This window comes from Hypanus sabinus, chromosome 8, assembly GCF_030144855.1.
Source record: "Hypanus sabinus isolate sHypSab1 chromosome 8, sHypSab1.hap1, whole genome shotgun sequence".
Classification (NCBI taxonomy): Eukaryota; Metazoa; Chordata; class Chondrichthyes; order Myliobatiformes; family Dasyatidae; genus Hypanus; species Hypanus sabinus.
In genome coordinates, this window is record NC_082713.1 from 18,187,635 (window position 1) to 18,202,230 (window position 14,596).

Below are 14,596 nucleotides of genomic sequence, written 5' to 3' on the forward strand. Positions count from 1 at the left end.
GGCAGCATTATCCAGGCATTGTAACGTGAGCCGTTTTTATGCCAATATGTTACCAATCAAGCATGATACTGGACCCAAAATGCTGGAGGAACTCAGCAGGTCAGGCAGCAGCTATGGGGAGGAACAAAGAGTTGATGTTTCGGGCCGAGACCCTTCATAAGATCTTGGCCTAAAGTGACGACTCTTTATCTGTTACATAGATGCTGCCTGCCCTGCTGAGCTCCTCCATCATTTTCTGCATGTTACTCTGGATTTCCAGCATCTGCAGAATCTCGCAAAGTTTGACAAAGTGAGTTGTAGACCATCAACCATGGTGCTGTTCTAAAGATCTGGAATACGGTTGGGCAGAGGAGATTGAAGTACGAAGTAAATGTGCTCTCATTAAATGCTGGACCAAATCCTAGGGCTGTCTGTGTAAAAGACCTGCCTCTGACATCCCCCCCCCCCATACTTTCCTCCAATATTTTAGAATTATGCTTCCTTATACAGGTCATTTCCATCTTGAGAAAAATCCTCTGGCCATCCACGCACGCAATGTCTCTTATTATCTTGTACATCTCTATCAAGTTACCTCTCATCATTCTTCACTCCAAAGAGAAAAGCCCTAGCTCGCTCGACCTATCCTCACAAGACATGATCTCCAATTCAGGCAGCATCCTGGTAGATTTCCTCTGTATCCTCTCCAAAGCTTCCACATCTTTTCTGTAATATGGCGAGTAGAAATGAACATAATATTGTGAATAGGTTTAACCAAGGTCTTAGAGAGCTGCAACGTGTCAAGTAGTTCGGCACGGACTAGGAGGGCCGAGATGACTTGTTTCCGTGTTGTGATTGTTATATGGTTATAGTGGTTAGTACGATGCTGTTACAGCTCAGGGCATACCGGAGTCCAGCATCCTTCACTTCCAGTTTAGCAATGCCGTCCTACTAAGATCTTGAAAACCTTTCCATGGACTGCCTTTTCCACTCCTCAGTAATTTTTTTTGCCCTTAAAGAACTTCCGAGATTGACTCGCGCCTTGAACTCTGACCTCTAAGATACCAATTGAGAATAATTAGAAGACATGATGGGAAGTGAGCCACAAGCAACATCTCAAAAATTAATAAATGATTTAAAAGTCATACATTATATATCCCTATAAGAAAAGTCGACCATTCATAATTTTAAAGAGAGATAGTATTAGATCCTAATGCCCTTCCCTCGGATAACATCAGTGACATGGAGAGGGGAGACTTGCAGCTTGGGCAACTGCCAGTCTTCCATCAAAAAAACCTTGCCCAGGCTTGTGCCTTGGAGACTTTCCAAGGTGCAAATCCATAGTCTATCGAGACTAACGGAGGCCTACACACACACACACACACACTATTAGATCAAAGAGGAAGACTTAGAAAGCTCAGGAAAAGTAGAGAGCCTGAAAACTGGGAATTTTTCAGAGTTCAGCAAAAATGTACACAAGCATTAATCATGAAAAAGAAAACAAAAATGAGAATAATCTGGTGAGGAACATATAAATTAAAGCGAATGTGAACATTTACCCAGTAAATATGGATAAAGGAAATGTTTAGCTAAAGTTAATGAGGGTTCCTTAAAGACTGACACATATATTCAAAGGCCACTTTATTAGCTATGTCCCAAACCTAATAAAGTGGTCACTGAGTGTATGTTTTGATCTTTTGCTGCTGTAGCCCATCCACTTCAAGGTTTGACATGTTGGGTGTTCAGAAATGCTCTTCTGCTCACCACTGTTGTAATGTACTGTATTACTTGAATTACTCTCACCTTCCTGCCAGCTTGAACTAGTCTAGCCGTTCTCCTCTGAGCTCTCTCATGAACAAGGCGTACCTGCCCACAGAACTGCTGATTACTGGACCCTTATTTTGCTTTCACACCATTCTCTGTAAACTCTAGAGACTGCTGTGTGTGAAAATCCCAGTAGATCAGCAGCTTCTGAAATACTCAAACCACCCCGTCTGGCACCAACTATCATTCCATGGTCAAAGTCATTTAGGTTACATTTCTTCCCCATTCTGATGTTTGGTCTGAACAACAACTGAACCTCTTGACCATTTCTGCATGTTTTTATGCATTGAGCTGCTGCCACATGATTAGCTGATTAGATATTTGCATTATCGAGCAGGTGCACGGGTGTACCTAATAAAGTGACCAATGTGTGTAGAACAGACCCATGAGCCCAGCATTTCTGTGCCAAAGTAATACCAAAATAAACTCATCCTTTCTGCCTGCTCATGATCTATATCTTGAAGACCCTGTTTCCACCATTACCACTGGCAGCACATTCCATACTCTGTGTAAATCATTTGCCCTGTGTATCTCCTTTAATCTTTCTCCCTCTCACCTTATAGCCATGCTCTCAAGTATTTACCATTTCCACCCTGGGAAAAAGATTCTGACTGTCAGACCTATCTAATAGTTTCATAACTCTGGATATTCCTATCAGCCTCCAACATTGCAGGCACAAGAGTGAGAAAGCGGCAGAGAAAATATCATACATTTTATATTTACTTTCAAGGAAGGACTTACAAGTAATTTAGAAAGACAGGAGAGAAGAGTCTCAGCCTGAAACATTGACTGTTTGTTCATTTCCATGGATGCTACCTGATCTTTGAGTCCCTGCAGCATTTTGTGTATCTTACAAGAAATTGTTGGGCTATCGAGATGAGCTACAGATCTGATGTGAATGAGAAGCTGTAAGAAATTAGCATTATATGTAAAAAAAATTGTAGAAGAATGTACAAAAAACTGAGTATGAAAAATGAAACTGTAGAAAATGTATAAAACTGTATGAAGATCTATAAATCTCCAACAGCTGATATCCAAGGATTTTGAAGGAGGTGGTTAAGAAGATGGTTGAATCACTGATTTTCATTTTAATTTAGTGCACGATAGAAAGGCTCCCACAGATTGGAAAGGAACAAATTTATACCTTTCATTTCAGAGAGTGGGTGAGGGAGAGGGGGATGGAGAGGAAGCAATGATCTTTAAACCACTCCGCTTGATATCAGTAGAAGTGAAAATGGTGAAATCTTTTATAATCCTCTCAGTTAGCTTCCTAAGTAACTCCAATATTTTGGCAGGATTGCTTCTCATTCTTCTGAATGCTCCTAAGTAGAGCCACAATCTGTTGAGCTTACACAATGGACTTGGGATGATCCTGATGAACTTTTTCCAAGAAAAGTATTTTTTCTTAAATAGGGGGTCCAAAGTTGCTCCTAATGCTCCAGGTGAGGTATTGCAGCAAGACTGCCCTACTTGTGTTCTCCAAATTACATGAAATAATGTTCCATTTGTCTCTACGGAAACACAGTAAAATGTTCCCACCATCACTACTCCATCATTTCCTGTCAGAGTCACCTTATGTATATACATTCAGTCTATGTTAATAAGCTATTCTTATGTATTTATATTTATTGTGTTATTTTATTCTGTTCTTTATACTTATTGTCTTTTATTTATGCTGCATCAGATCTGAAGTAACAATAATTTTGTTCTCCTTGACACTTGTGTATTGATGAATGACAATAAACAATCTTGGATCTTTACTCTCGTCCTCAAGCCATCTCGTAATAAATACAATTTTCCTTCACACGCTACACCTGCACGTTGGCAAATTATGAGCAACAACGTTCAAGCCAGAAATGACAAATTATCAAGGTGCAGCCTGACATCTTTCAGCAACATCGTGCTTTCACACTGCTGATACTTCAAGGTGACTGCACTTTTACTGGGGAGCATCTCTGGAGGCAGAAGAGCAAAAGAGCAATCAAATTCAAGTTGAAGTTCATCGTCATCTGACTGCACGTGTATACAACCAAATGAAACAATGATCCTCCGGACCTTGGTGCACTCACACAAAATATATCACGCACAGCACTTAAAGCAAAATATTACCACAAATAAGATAATAAAATATAATTCAAGATGCAGGCGAGATGCATAGCACTGGCAAACTGTACACTGTAAACAGTTTGCTCTTCTGGTGACAAGACCTCAGTGGTGTCAGGCTATTCGTTTGTCTCACAGTGTGAGGGAAAAAGTCGTTAACCAGTCTGTAAGTCCTAGTCCTGATGCTCCTGACGACAGTATGTCAAAGGGAATGAGGGATGGGTGGTATGGAATTGTCAACAATGCTTCATCCTCTTTGTATACAATGTCCCAAATAGGGGAGGAGATTCATAGAACCATAGAAAACCTACAGCACAATACAGGCCCTTCAGCCCACAAAGCTGTGCAGAACATGTCCTTACCTTAGAAATTACTTAGGGTAACCCATAGCCTTCTATGTTTCTGAGCTCCATGTACCTGTCCAGGAGTTTCTTAAAAGACCCTATTGTATCCGCCTCCACCACTGTCGCTGGCAGCCCATTCCACGCACTAACCACTCGCTGCGTAAAAAACTTACCCCTGACATCTCCTCTGTACCTACTTCCAAGCACCATAAAGCTGTGTCCTCTCATGCTAGCCATTTCAGCCTTGGGAAAAAGGCTCTGACTATCCACATGATCAATGCCTCTCGACACCTCTATCAAGTCACCTCTCACTTCGACGTCACATAGAAATGTTGTAAAATCATACAATACTGTGCAAAAGTTATATATATATATTTAGAGCCAGGATGTCTAAGATTTTTGCATAGTACCATAGTATTTTATGTATTGTACTGTACTTTCGCAAAAAAAGATAAACAAATTTTAATGACGTATGTGAGCGATGATAAACCTGATTCTGATCTGGGTCTCTATTGTAGACTGACGGTGGGAAGAGGGCAAGGAGAGGGGAAACATGGCTGGGAAACGGGGAAGAGAGAGGGGAGGTAGTGGAAAGCACCAGAGAGAGATTCGCTCATCAGTTTTTACTATCCTAGAAGTACTAGAACTATCAAGCTGGTTAGCAAGCCCAACCACAACCAGGCGATGACGGATTAAACACCAGAGTCTATCCAGTCAAGAAGAATGATGTATCTTCTACCACCCTCCAAGCAATGCAAATAATCATTAAAAGGTCAAAGTTCTCTCTAAATCATCACCTTCTTAAGTGCAGCAATTCGGCGCTACAAGCATTTGCTGCTCCCAATTTGTTTGCAATCATAACGGCTAATAATTAGATATCTAATTAGAAAGTCTACCACATGTGCCCTGGGAAAAATAGACATGGCTTCCTAGATGCACTATATCAGAATAATAATCAACGGATTATCAATAATGAGGTGGTGGGGTAAGCTCTTCGTGAAATACTGTGTGAAACAAGACCTCATTGATCGAGGGCTGCAACACTGGCAGTGTTTACTCTGGGGTGGTCAGACATTAGGGCAGCTCCAATTGACTTCACTGGGGAAAGGATTTTTTTTCTGCTTTACAAACAATAGGAGCTCATTTTAACTGGAAAGGAAGTACTCTGGAGCGAAGTAGGAGTCATCCTGGAATGAATGTCAACTTGGAGACACTCTAGGATGCGTATTAAAAAAGCAAAATAAAGAACCGCCCCTGGGTGGTGGGGTCTTGGTGTGGAGATACGTCTCTACCAAAGGAGGTGTAACGTGCTCCTTCCCTCTGTGACCCTGCAGGTCACCCTTTGGCACGGTGTAGCACGGCTTAGCCCCCTGATCAGGGTCATGTGAAGCCATGGGAGCAGGTGGTGGATATCACAAGTCCTGGTTATATGACTATTGATGCCAGGCAGACAATCTCTGAAGAGTATTGATAACGGCTGGGGTCACCCGTCTTGTAAAGACACTGACCAGAAGAAGGCAATGGCAAACCACTTCTGTAGAAACATTTACCAACAACAATCATGGTCGTGGAAAGACTATGATCTCCCGTGTCATACGACAGCACATAATGATGATGATGATTAAGTAAAGAAAGCTCTTGGTTTGGAAATTTCTTTAGAGTAAGACAACATTTTTGTGCATGATTTGGGGGAACATAATCAAAAATCTGAACCTCTCGACCCAAGACTGCAAGAAACTAGAGCTCAGCACATCCTAGGGACCAGGGTTTCCTTTGTGGCTTAAGGTGTAGTTCAATTTCATGTCAAGCTTTTCTCCAGCTAACTGGGACACTCTTTACCACCCAAGTCCTCCCCTCTCACCTTCCTTCCAAAGTCATTCCCTCCACCTCTCCCCCACCTTGCTGACATGTTATGACTTGTTTCAGGCCGCAATGCCTGCATATAAATGTATCTCTATCCCACCCTCTCCACTCCCTAAAGCTCTCTGTAACCCATCCGTGAGCCAGATCCTGAGTTCATATGGCCCATGTCCACAATTCCAAATCCATACAAGTTATGAGCTATGATCGCCAGTCCGGTCATGACATCCTGAGTTCAGTCGTGATCCATAATTTTAATTTCACACATGACCCATTATCCACAACCCAGAGTAAATATGTGATACACACAACATGCTGGAGGAACTCAGCAGGCCAGGCATCATTTACGGAACAGAGTGAACAGTCGACGCTTCGGGCCGAGACCCTTCATCAGGACTGGAAAAGAGATGAGAAGCCGGAGTAAGAAGGTGGGGGGGAGGGGAGGAAGAAGTACAAGGTTGTTGGTGATAGGTGAAATCAGGAGAAGGGGAAGAGTGAAGTAAAGAGCTGGGAATTCGATTGTCAAAAGAGATAATGGGCTGGAGAAAGGGGAATTTGATAGGAGAGGACAGAAGACCATGGAAGAAAGGAAAGGGGGTGGAGCACCAGAGGGAGATGATAGGCAGGTAAGGAGATACGGTGAGGGAGGGAAACAGGAATGGGGAATGATGAAGAAGGGGGTGGTAATTACCAGAATTTCAAGGAACTGATGTTCGTGCCATCAGGTTGGGGGCTACCCAGGTGGAATATGAGGAGCTGCTCCTTCGACCCGAGGGTGGCCTCATCGCGGCAGTAGAGGAGGCCATGGACTGAAATGTCAGAATGGGACTGGGAAGTCGAATTCAAATGGATATATGTGATCCTTGAGTCACAATTTTGAATCCCCCATGTGAACCGTGAGCTATAATCTCCTGTCTGCACATGACTACCAATCCACAATTCTCAATTCTCGCAATGATGGGGCCAGTGAAGGAGGATCCCTTGCACAGAGGAAGGCTGATTACACAATATCTCAGCGTTCACACAGTATCTGCTCTGGTTTTTGGGCCATGGAACAAATTTAAGGTCAACCGTTTATTTTGCTCTGATTACAATGTCAGCACAACCCAACAGAGATGCCCTCTTCTCATTACTACCATCAGAGAGGAAGGACAGAAGCCTGAAGACTCATACTCTACCTTTGAGGAATAGATGTTTCCTTTCTTGCATCAGATTTCTGAACAGTCCATGAACCCATGAACAGTGCCTCACTAATTTTGCTCTCTCTTTGCACAAGTTTATTTATACATATGTATTTCTTATTGCAATTTCAAAATTCAACATTCATTTATTATTGAAGTATGTGCACATTATACGTCCTTGAGATTAGTGTCCTGACAGGCAGCCACAAAACAAAGAAACCCCAAAGGAAGCCATTAAAGAAAAGACCATCAAACACCCAATGCAAACAATAAAAGTAGGCAAATAGCATTGAGAACTGAAGTTTTATGAAAGACATGAAGCTGGGCTTAGGTATTGCACTGTACAGCTGCTGCAAAACAATAAATTTTGTGACACATGTCAGTGACAAAGACCTGATTCTGACAGAGTCCACAGTCATGAAATAATTATAGTGTCGTCATTACAGTGAGGTAGGGAAGACAGAAAGGACTATTAGAATATAGCCAGTACCATCAAACAATGATAGGGAAAATGAACAGACTTTATATAGTTCCTGGTTGAGATTAATGATCAGGACTTGGGGGAAATGAATGAAACTGTATTTGACTAAATTGATTCAGTTTCAGATTCAGATTTATTTATTTATCATGAGTAATTGAAACAGACAGTGAAACACATTGTTCGCATTAACAACCAGTACAACTTAAGGAAGTGCTGGGGTAGTAAAGCAGCATTAAGTCAGTGCTGCTCTGGTGTGTCTGTGGAATAAGGTACCATTTATCTGGAGTTTGAACCTTCACAGTTTCTCATTCAGAGACACAGGAAGACAATTGGAACTTACTGGTGTCTCAGCACCGTTCATCCTTTGTAATTCTCACCATTCAGTCAACGGTGAGAATTAGCCCAAGCTGAAAACTAGGAATTGATCCTGGTGCATAGTGAAATGGATAGACCTTTAACCCATTGCTCTGCTTCTTTACCAACGTTTCCCAAATGTTTCCTTCAGAAAAATACCTCCCCCAATAGAGTCATGGAGATGCAGGGGCAAAAATGCTCTATAAAACACTGGTTAGACTACACTTGAAATACTGCATTCATTTCCAATTGCCTCATTATCAGAGAGATGTGGGAGCTTTAGAGAGGGTACAGAGGTGATTTATCAGGATGCTACCTAGATTAAAGAGTATGTTTCACGAGGACAGGATAAGTGAGTTAGGGCTTTTCTCTTTGCGGCAAAGGAAGGTGACAGATGACTTGATATGAAACGACACAACGTTAAATTGAACATTCCTAGTTAAGGACTCTGCAGTTTGCTCACTTTTTTGCTGTTTGCGTGATTTGTTCTTTTTTTCTACATTGCGTGTTTGATGTTTTTTTGAGCGGGTTCCATGGTGTTTCTTTGTTTCATGGCTGCCTGAGGGAAGATGAATCTCAGCGTTGAATACTGTACACATATTTTGGTAATAAAAGTACTTTGAACAAGATCATAAGAAGCATAATGGAGTGGACAGCCGGAGCAATAAAAAACTATTTTTAAAAAATTATCTTTCCAAAATCTGACAAGGAGTCTTCAATCTAAAGTTTTAACTCTATTTCTCTTTCCACGGATGCTGCATGACCTGCTAAGTGTTCCAGAAGTTTCAGATTTTATTTCACATTTCCAACACCTGCTTTTTTTTAATTTTAATTTTCTGCCGACAGAAAATGGCTAATGAGGTAAAGCTCTGGGGGAAGTGCCCATTTCAAAGGAACCACTCATCAAGAAATTTGCCACCCACAAAAAAAAGACCAATACTTCCATTTTGCCTTGCAGCATCTTGTACCTGATAATGGAGCTGTTGATCAAGTATATAATCAATCTCTTTCCATTAGCCCATAATGGACCCGGCCATGACACAAAGAAAATCCCTGCACAGGAGAGCTTTGAGGAACATTGGCTTGGAGCTACATGCTCTTTCCAAGGATGCAGTATTTACTACCACATAGTGTGTCTAGTGTTGGCGCATGGCCCAGCGGGCAAGGCATCAGACTAGTAACCTGAAGGTCACTGGTTCGAGCCTCAGCTGAGGCAGCGTGTTTGTGTCCTTGAGCAAGGCACTTAACAAGGCTCTGCGACGATACCGGTGCCAAGCTGCACGGGTCCTAGTGCCCTTCCCTTGGACAACATCAGTGGAGTGGAGAGGGGAAGGCCTGCAGCTTGGGCAACTACTGGTCTTCCATACAACCCTGCCCAGGCCTGCGCCCTGGAAACTCCAGGCACAGATCCATGGTCTCTTGAGACTGACGGATGCCACCACCACCATCACTGTGCCTGACATTTTTCCTCACCCCAAAAGTTATTTTCTGAAAGCTAATTTGCTTTTTAATGAATCAATACTAATTGCTTCTTCCATCTCCTAAGGGAGGAAATATAGATTTGTCTCTTGCACACAGAAATTCACAAAGTGGTCACGTTACTAGGTATCTCCTGTACCTAATAAAGAGGCCACTGAGTATATGCTTGAGGTCATCTGCTGTTGTAGCCCATCCACTTTGTTCAACATGTGCATTTGGAGAGGCTCTTCTGCACACCACTGTTGTAATCTCCATCCTCCTTTGCTCCAAAGAGAAAAGACCTAGCTCAATCAAATAGAATTCTAATCAACTGGAAAACGGGCAGAAAAACTTTGGAAAGATGTCCCGAATAAAGTGGATCACGACATTGCTGAGGTTCCCCTGTTGTTATCGAGGTGATGTTTAGTGAATTAGTCAGACTTGTCTGGAACACACGTGTGGGAGGTGCTTTTTCTCTCTCTCTGTACTTTTCCAATTGCAAATGTGTTTCCTAGCTGCAGGGAATGCACAGTTGAGAAGCTGACAGAAAAGCTGAGAGCAGAGAACTGTGAACAGTCTCGTTAGCATGGCATCCATTGCAAACTTCATAATACTTGGTATGTTAACTTGTTATGTGCTAAATTTCTATCTCAGTACCGAATTTATGGCCCCTCTTGTAATCTGCAATTTTTAAATGGAGATTTTGATTTTCTTTAAAGGGAATAGAAAAATCTGGAGATTTGAAAGATCAGGATCAGTTTCCAAGTTTTGGAATTGTATTTATTGTCATAGACACAAGTACACAGGTAAGGCCTGTACAGGTAAGGTACATTGGTGAGGCCTGATTTGGAGTATTGTTTGCAGTTTTGGTCACCTACTTCCAGGAAAGATGTAAACAAGGTTAAAGCAGTGCAGAGAAAATTTACAAGGATGCTGCCGAGTCTGGAGGACCTGAACGATAAGGAAAAATTGAACAGGTTAGGACAGTATTCTTTAGAACATAGAAGATTGAGAGGAGATTTGATGGAGGTATACAAAATTATGAGGGGTATCAATAGGGTAAATGCAAGTAGGCTTTTTCCAGTGAGGTTGGGTGGGACTACAACCGGAGGTCATAGGTGAAGGATGAAAAGCGAGAAGTTAAGGGAACATGATGGGAAACCTCTTCACTCAGAGGGTTGTGAGAGTGTGGAATGAGCTGCCAGCTCAAGTAGTGCATGCGAGTTTGATTTCTATGTTTAAGAGAAGATTGGATAGGTACATGGATGGTAGGAGTATGGAGGCCATGGTCCAAATGCAGGCCGATGGGAGTAGACGGTTTAAATGTTTTTGGCATGGACTAGATGGGCTGAAGGGCCAAATTCTGTGCTGTACTTCTCTACGAATCTACCTGTGTACACAGGAGCAATGGAGACCTTGCAGCAGCATAGGCACAGAGCATCAAATAACCAGCATTCACAAGAAAAGCAAAAATTATACACAAATTATACACAATTTTTACAAAAGAAGACAATTAAAACAAAAAAAACTCTATTTTAGTGTAAAGTGATCAAAATGGTCATAGCACTGCTAAACTGTCGTGATTAGGGTTGTGCAGCTTGGTTCAAAAATCACAAACAAGAGAAAATCTGCAGATGCTGGAAATCTAAGCAACACGCGCAAAATGCTGGAGGAACTCAGCAGGACAGGCAGCATCTATGGAAAAGAATAAACAGTTGATGTTTCGGGCCGAGGTCCTTCATCAGGACTGGAGAAAAAATTGAGGTCAAACTAACAAGGTGGGGGGAGGGGAGGAAGAAATACGAGGTGGTATATGGTTGGTGAAACCAAGAGAGAGGTAGGAGTGAAGTAAAGAGCTGGAAAATTGATTGGTGAAAGAGATAAAGGGCTGGAGAAGGGTGAATCTGACAGGCAAGGACAGAAGACCATGGAAGAAAGGGAAGGGGGGAGAAGCAACAGAGTAAGGTGATGGGCAGGAAAGGAGATAAGGTGAGAGAGGGAAATGGGAATGGGGAATGGTGAGAGAGAGGGGAGGGGGCATTACCAGAAGTTTGAGAAATCGATGTTCATGCCTTCAGGTTGGAAGATATCCAGACAGAATTCAAGGTGTTTCTCTTCCAATCTGAGTGTGGCCTCATTGCGACAGTACAAGAGCCCATGACTGACATCAGAATGGAAACGGGAAGTGGATTTAAAATGAGTGGCTTGTTTCCCTCTCACAACTTCTCTCCTTACCTACCTATCACCTCCCTCTGGTGTTCCTCTCCCTTCCCATTCTTCCACGGCCTTCTGTCCTTGCCTACCAGATTCCCCCTTCTCCAGCCCTTTATCTCTTTCTCCAATCGAATTTCCAGCTTTTTACTTCACCTCCTTCCCCCTCTCCTGGATTCATTTACCACCTGCCACCTTGTACTTCTTCTTCCCCTCCCCCCACCTTCTTACTCTAGCTTCTCATCTTTTCTCGGCTGTCCTGATGAAGGGTCTTGGCCTGAAATGCTGACTCTTTACTCTTTTCCCTAGATGCTGCCCGGTGTGGTGAGTTCCTCCAGCATTTTGAGTGTGTTGCTCTGTTCAAAAATCAAATGGTTGAGGGGAAGTAACTGTTCTTAACCCTGCTGGTGTGAGACTTTAGGCTTCTGCATTTCTTGCCTGATGGTAGCTCCAAGAAAATGGCATGGCCTGGATGGTCAAGGTCTTTGATGATGGATGTTGCCTTCCCAAGACAGCGCCCCCTGTAGGCACTGCCAGTGGTGGGAAGGAATGTGCCCATGATATATTGGATAGTGTCCATTACTCTCTGCTATGTCTTTCAAAGAGTCAGAACACATGAGCAGTAGTTGGCCCAGTAGCGCAATTAGTTAACTCGCTGCCTCACAGCGCCAGAGACCTCGGTTCAAGCCTGACTGCATGGAGTCTGCACATTCTGTCTGTGACTACGCAGGTTTCCCTTGGGTGCTCCACTTCTCTCCCACGTGCCAAACCAGTGCAGGTTCTGAGTTCATTGACCTCCTAGTGTGATAGGATCTGGAGGGATGGGAGAATAAAATATAGCAACACCAGAACCATCAGGATCCTGAACCAGCATGGATAACCTTATCCATCTCAACACTAAACTATTCCACAACCTTTGGACTCACTTTCAAGGACTCTACAACCCAGGTTCTCAATATTTTCAGTGCCTATAAAAAGTATTCACACCTTTTGGAAGGGCTCATGTTTTATTGTTTTACAACATTGAATCACAATGGATTTAATTTGGCTTTTTTGACATGGTTCAACAGAAAAACTCTTTCGTGTCAAAGTGAAAACAAATTTCTACAAATTGGTCTAACTTTATTACAATTATTAAACACAAAATAATGGATTGCATAATTACTCATCCCCTTCAAGTCAGTACTTAGTAGATGCACTTTTGGCAACAATTACAGCCTTGAGCCTGTGTGGATAGGTCTCTATCAGCTTTGTACATCTGGACGCTGCAATTTTTCCCCACTCTTCTTCACAAAACTACTCAAGCTCTGTCAGATTGTATGGGGATTGTGAGAGAATAGCCCTGTTCAAGTCCAGCCACAAATTCTCAATTTGATTGAGGTCTAGACTGACTTGGCCACTCCAGGACATTAACTTTGTTCTTTTTAATTCATTCCTGTGTAGCTTTGGCTTTATGCTTAGGCTCATTGTCTTGCTGGAAATCAAATCTTCTCCCAAGTTGTAGTTCTCTTGCAGACTGCATCAGGTTTTCCTCTAGGATTTCCTTGTATTTTGCTGCATTAATTTTATCCTCTACTTTCACAAGCCTTCCAGGGTCTGTTGTAGTGAAGCATCCCCATAGCATGATGCAGCCACTACCATACTTCTACAATAGAGATGGTGTGTTTTTAATGATGTGTGGTGTTCGGTTTATGCCAAACAGCATTTATTCTGATGGTCAAAAAGCTCAACTTTGGTTTCATCAGACCATAGAACCTTCTTCCAGCTGACTTCAGAGTCTCCCACATGACTTCTGGCATACGCTAGCTGAGATTTAATGTGAGTTTTTTCAATAGTGGATTTCTCTTTGCCACTCTCCCATAAAGCTGTGACTGGTGAAGCACCCAGCCAACAGTTGTATGAACAGTCTCTCCCATCTCAGCCACTGAAGCTTGTAACTCCTCCAGAGTTGAAATATGTCACTTGGTGATCTCCCTCACTCAGTTTTTGGGGATTGCCTGCTCTACAGCTGTGCCATATTCTCTCCATTTCTTGATGATTGACTGAACTGTACTCCAAGGGATATTCAGTGACTTGGAAATTTTCTTGTATTCATCTCCTGACTTGTGTTTGACAATAACCTTTCCACAGAGTTGATTAGAATGTTCTTTTGTCTTCAAGGTATAGTTTTTGCCAGGATACAGACTCACCAGCAGTTGGACCTTCTAGAAACAGGTGTATTTTTACTACAATCAATTGAAACACCATGACTGCACACAGGTTTATATATAGCTAGGGCACCTTAACTAATTACGTGACTTCTAAAACCAATTGGCTGCACCAGTGATGATTTGGTGTGCCATATTAAAGGCGATGAATACTCATGCAATCAATTATTTTGTGTTTCATATTTGTAATTAATTAGATCATTTTGTAGAGATCTGATTTCACTTTGACACTGAAGTTTTTTTTCTGTTGATCCATGTCAAAAAAAACCCAAATTAAATTCACTGTGATTCAAAGTTGTAAAACAATAAAACATGAAAACTTCCAGGAGGGGAGTGATTACTTTTTATTGGCAGTGTATTTATTTATTTGTTTGTTTGTTTGTTTGTTTGTATTTGCACAGTTTGTCTTCTTATGCATATTGGTTGTTTGTTACCCTGTGTAAATTTTCGTGGATTTTATTGTATTTCTTTGTATCTACTATGAAGGCCCGCAAGAAAATGAATCTTGGAGTAGCATGTATTAACATAAGACCATAAGCTATAGGAGCAGAATTAGGCCATTTGTCCCATCGAGTCTGCTCCGCCATTTCAACACAG

At 42.1% G+C, this 14,596-nt stretch overlaps 1 long non-coding RNA gene across 1 annotated transcript; it reads left to right on the forward strand.

Annotated features, from left to right (window-relative positions):
- Positions 1-10,122: 10,122 nt before the first annotated feature.
- LOC132397929 (uncharacterized) lies at positions 10,123-14,319 on the forward strand. The gene is made up of 3 exons (XR_009513487.1): positions 10,123-10,198; positions 10,301-10,387; positions 13,953-14,319. It is a non-coding gene; the product is annotated as an uncharacterized LOC132397929 (long non-coding RNA).
- Positions 14,320-14,596: the final 277 nt, after the last annotated feature.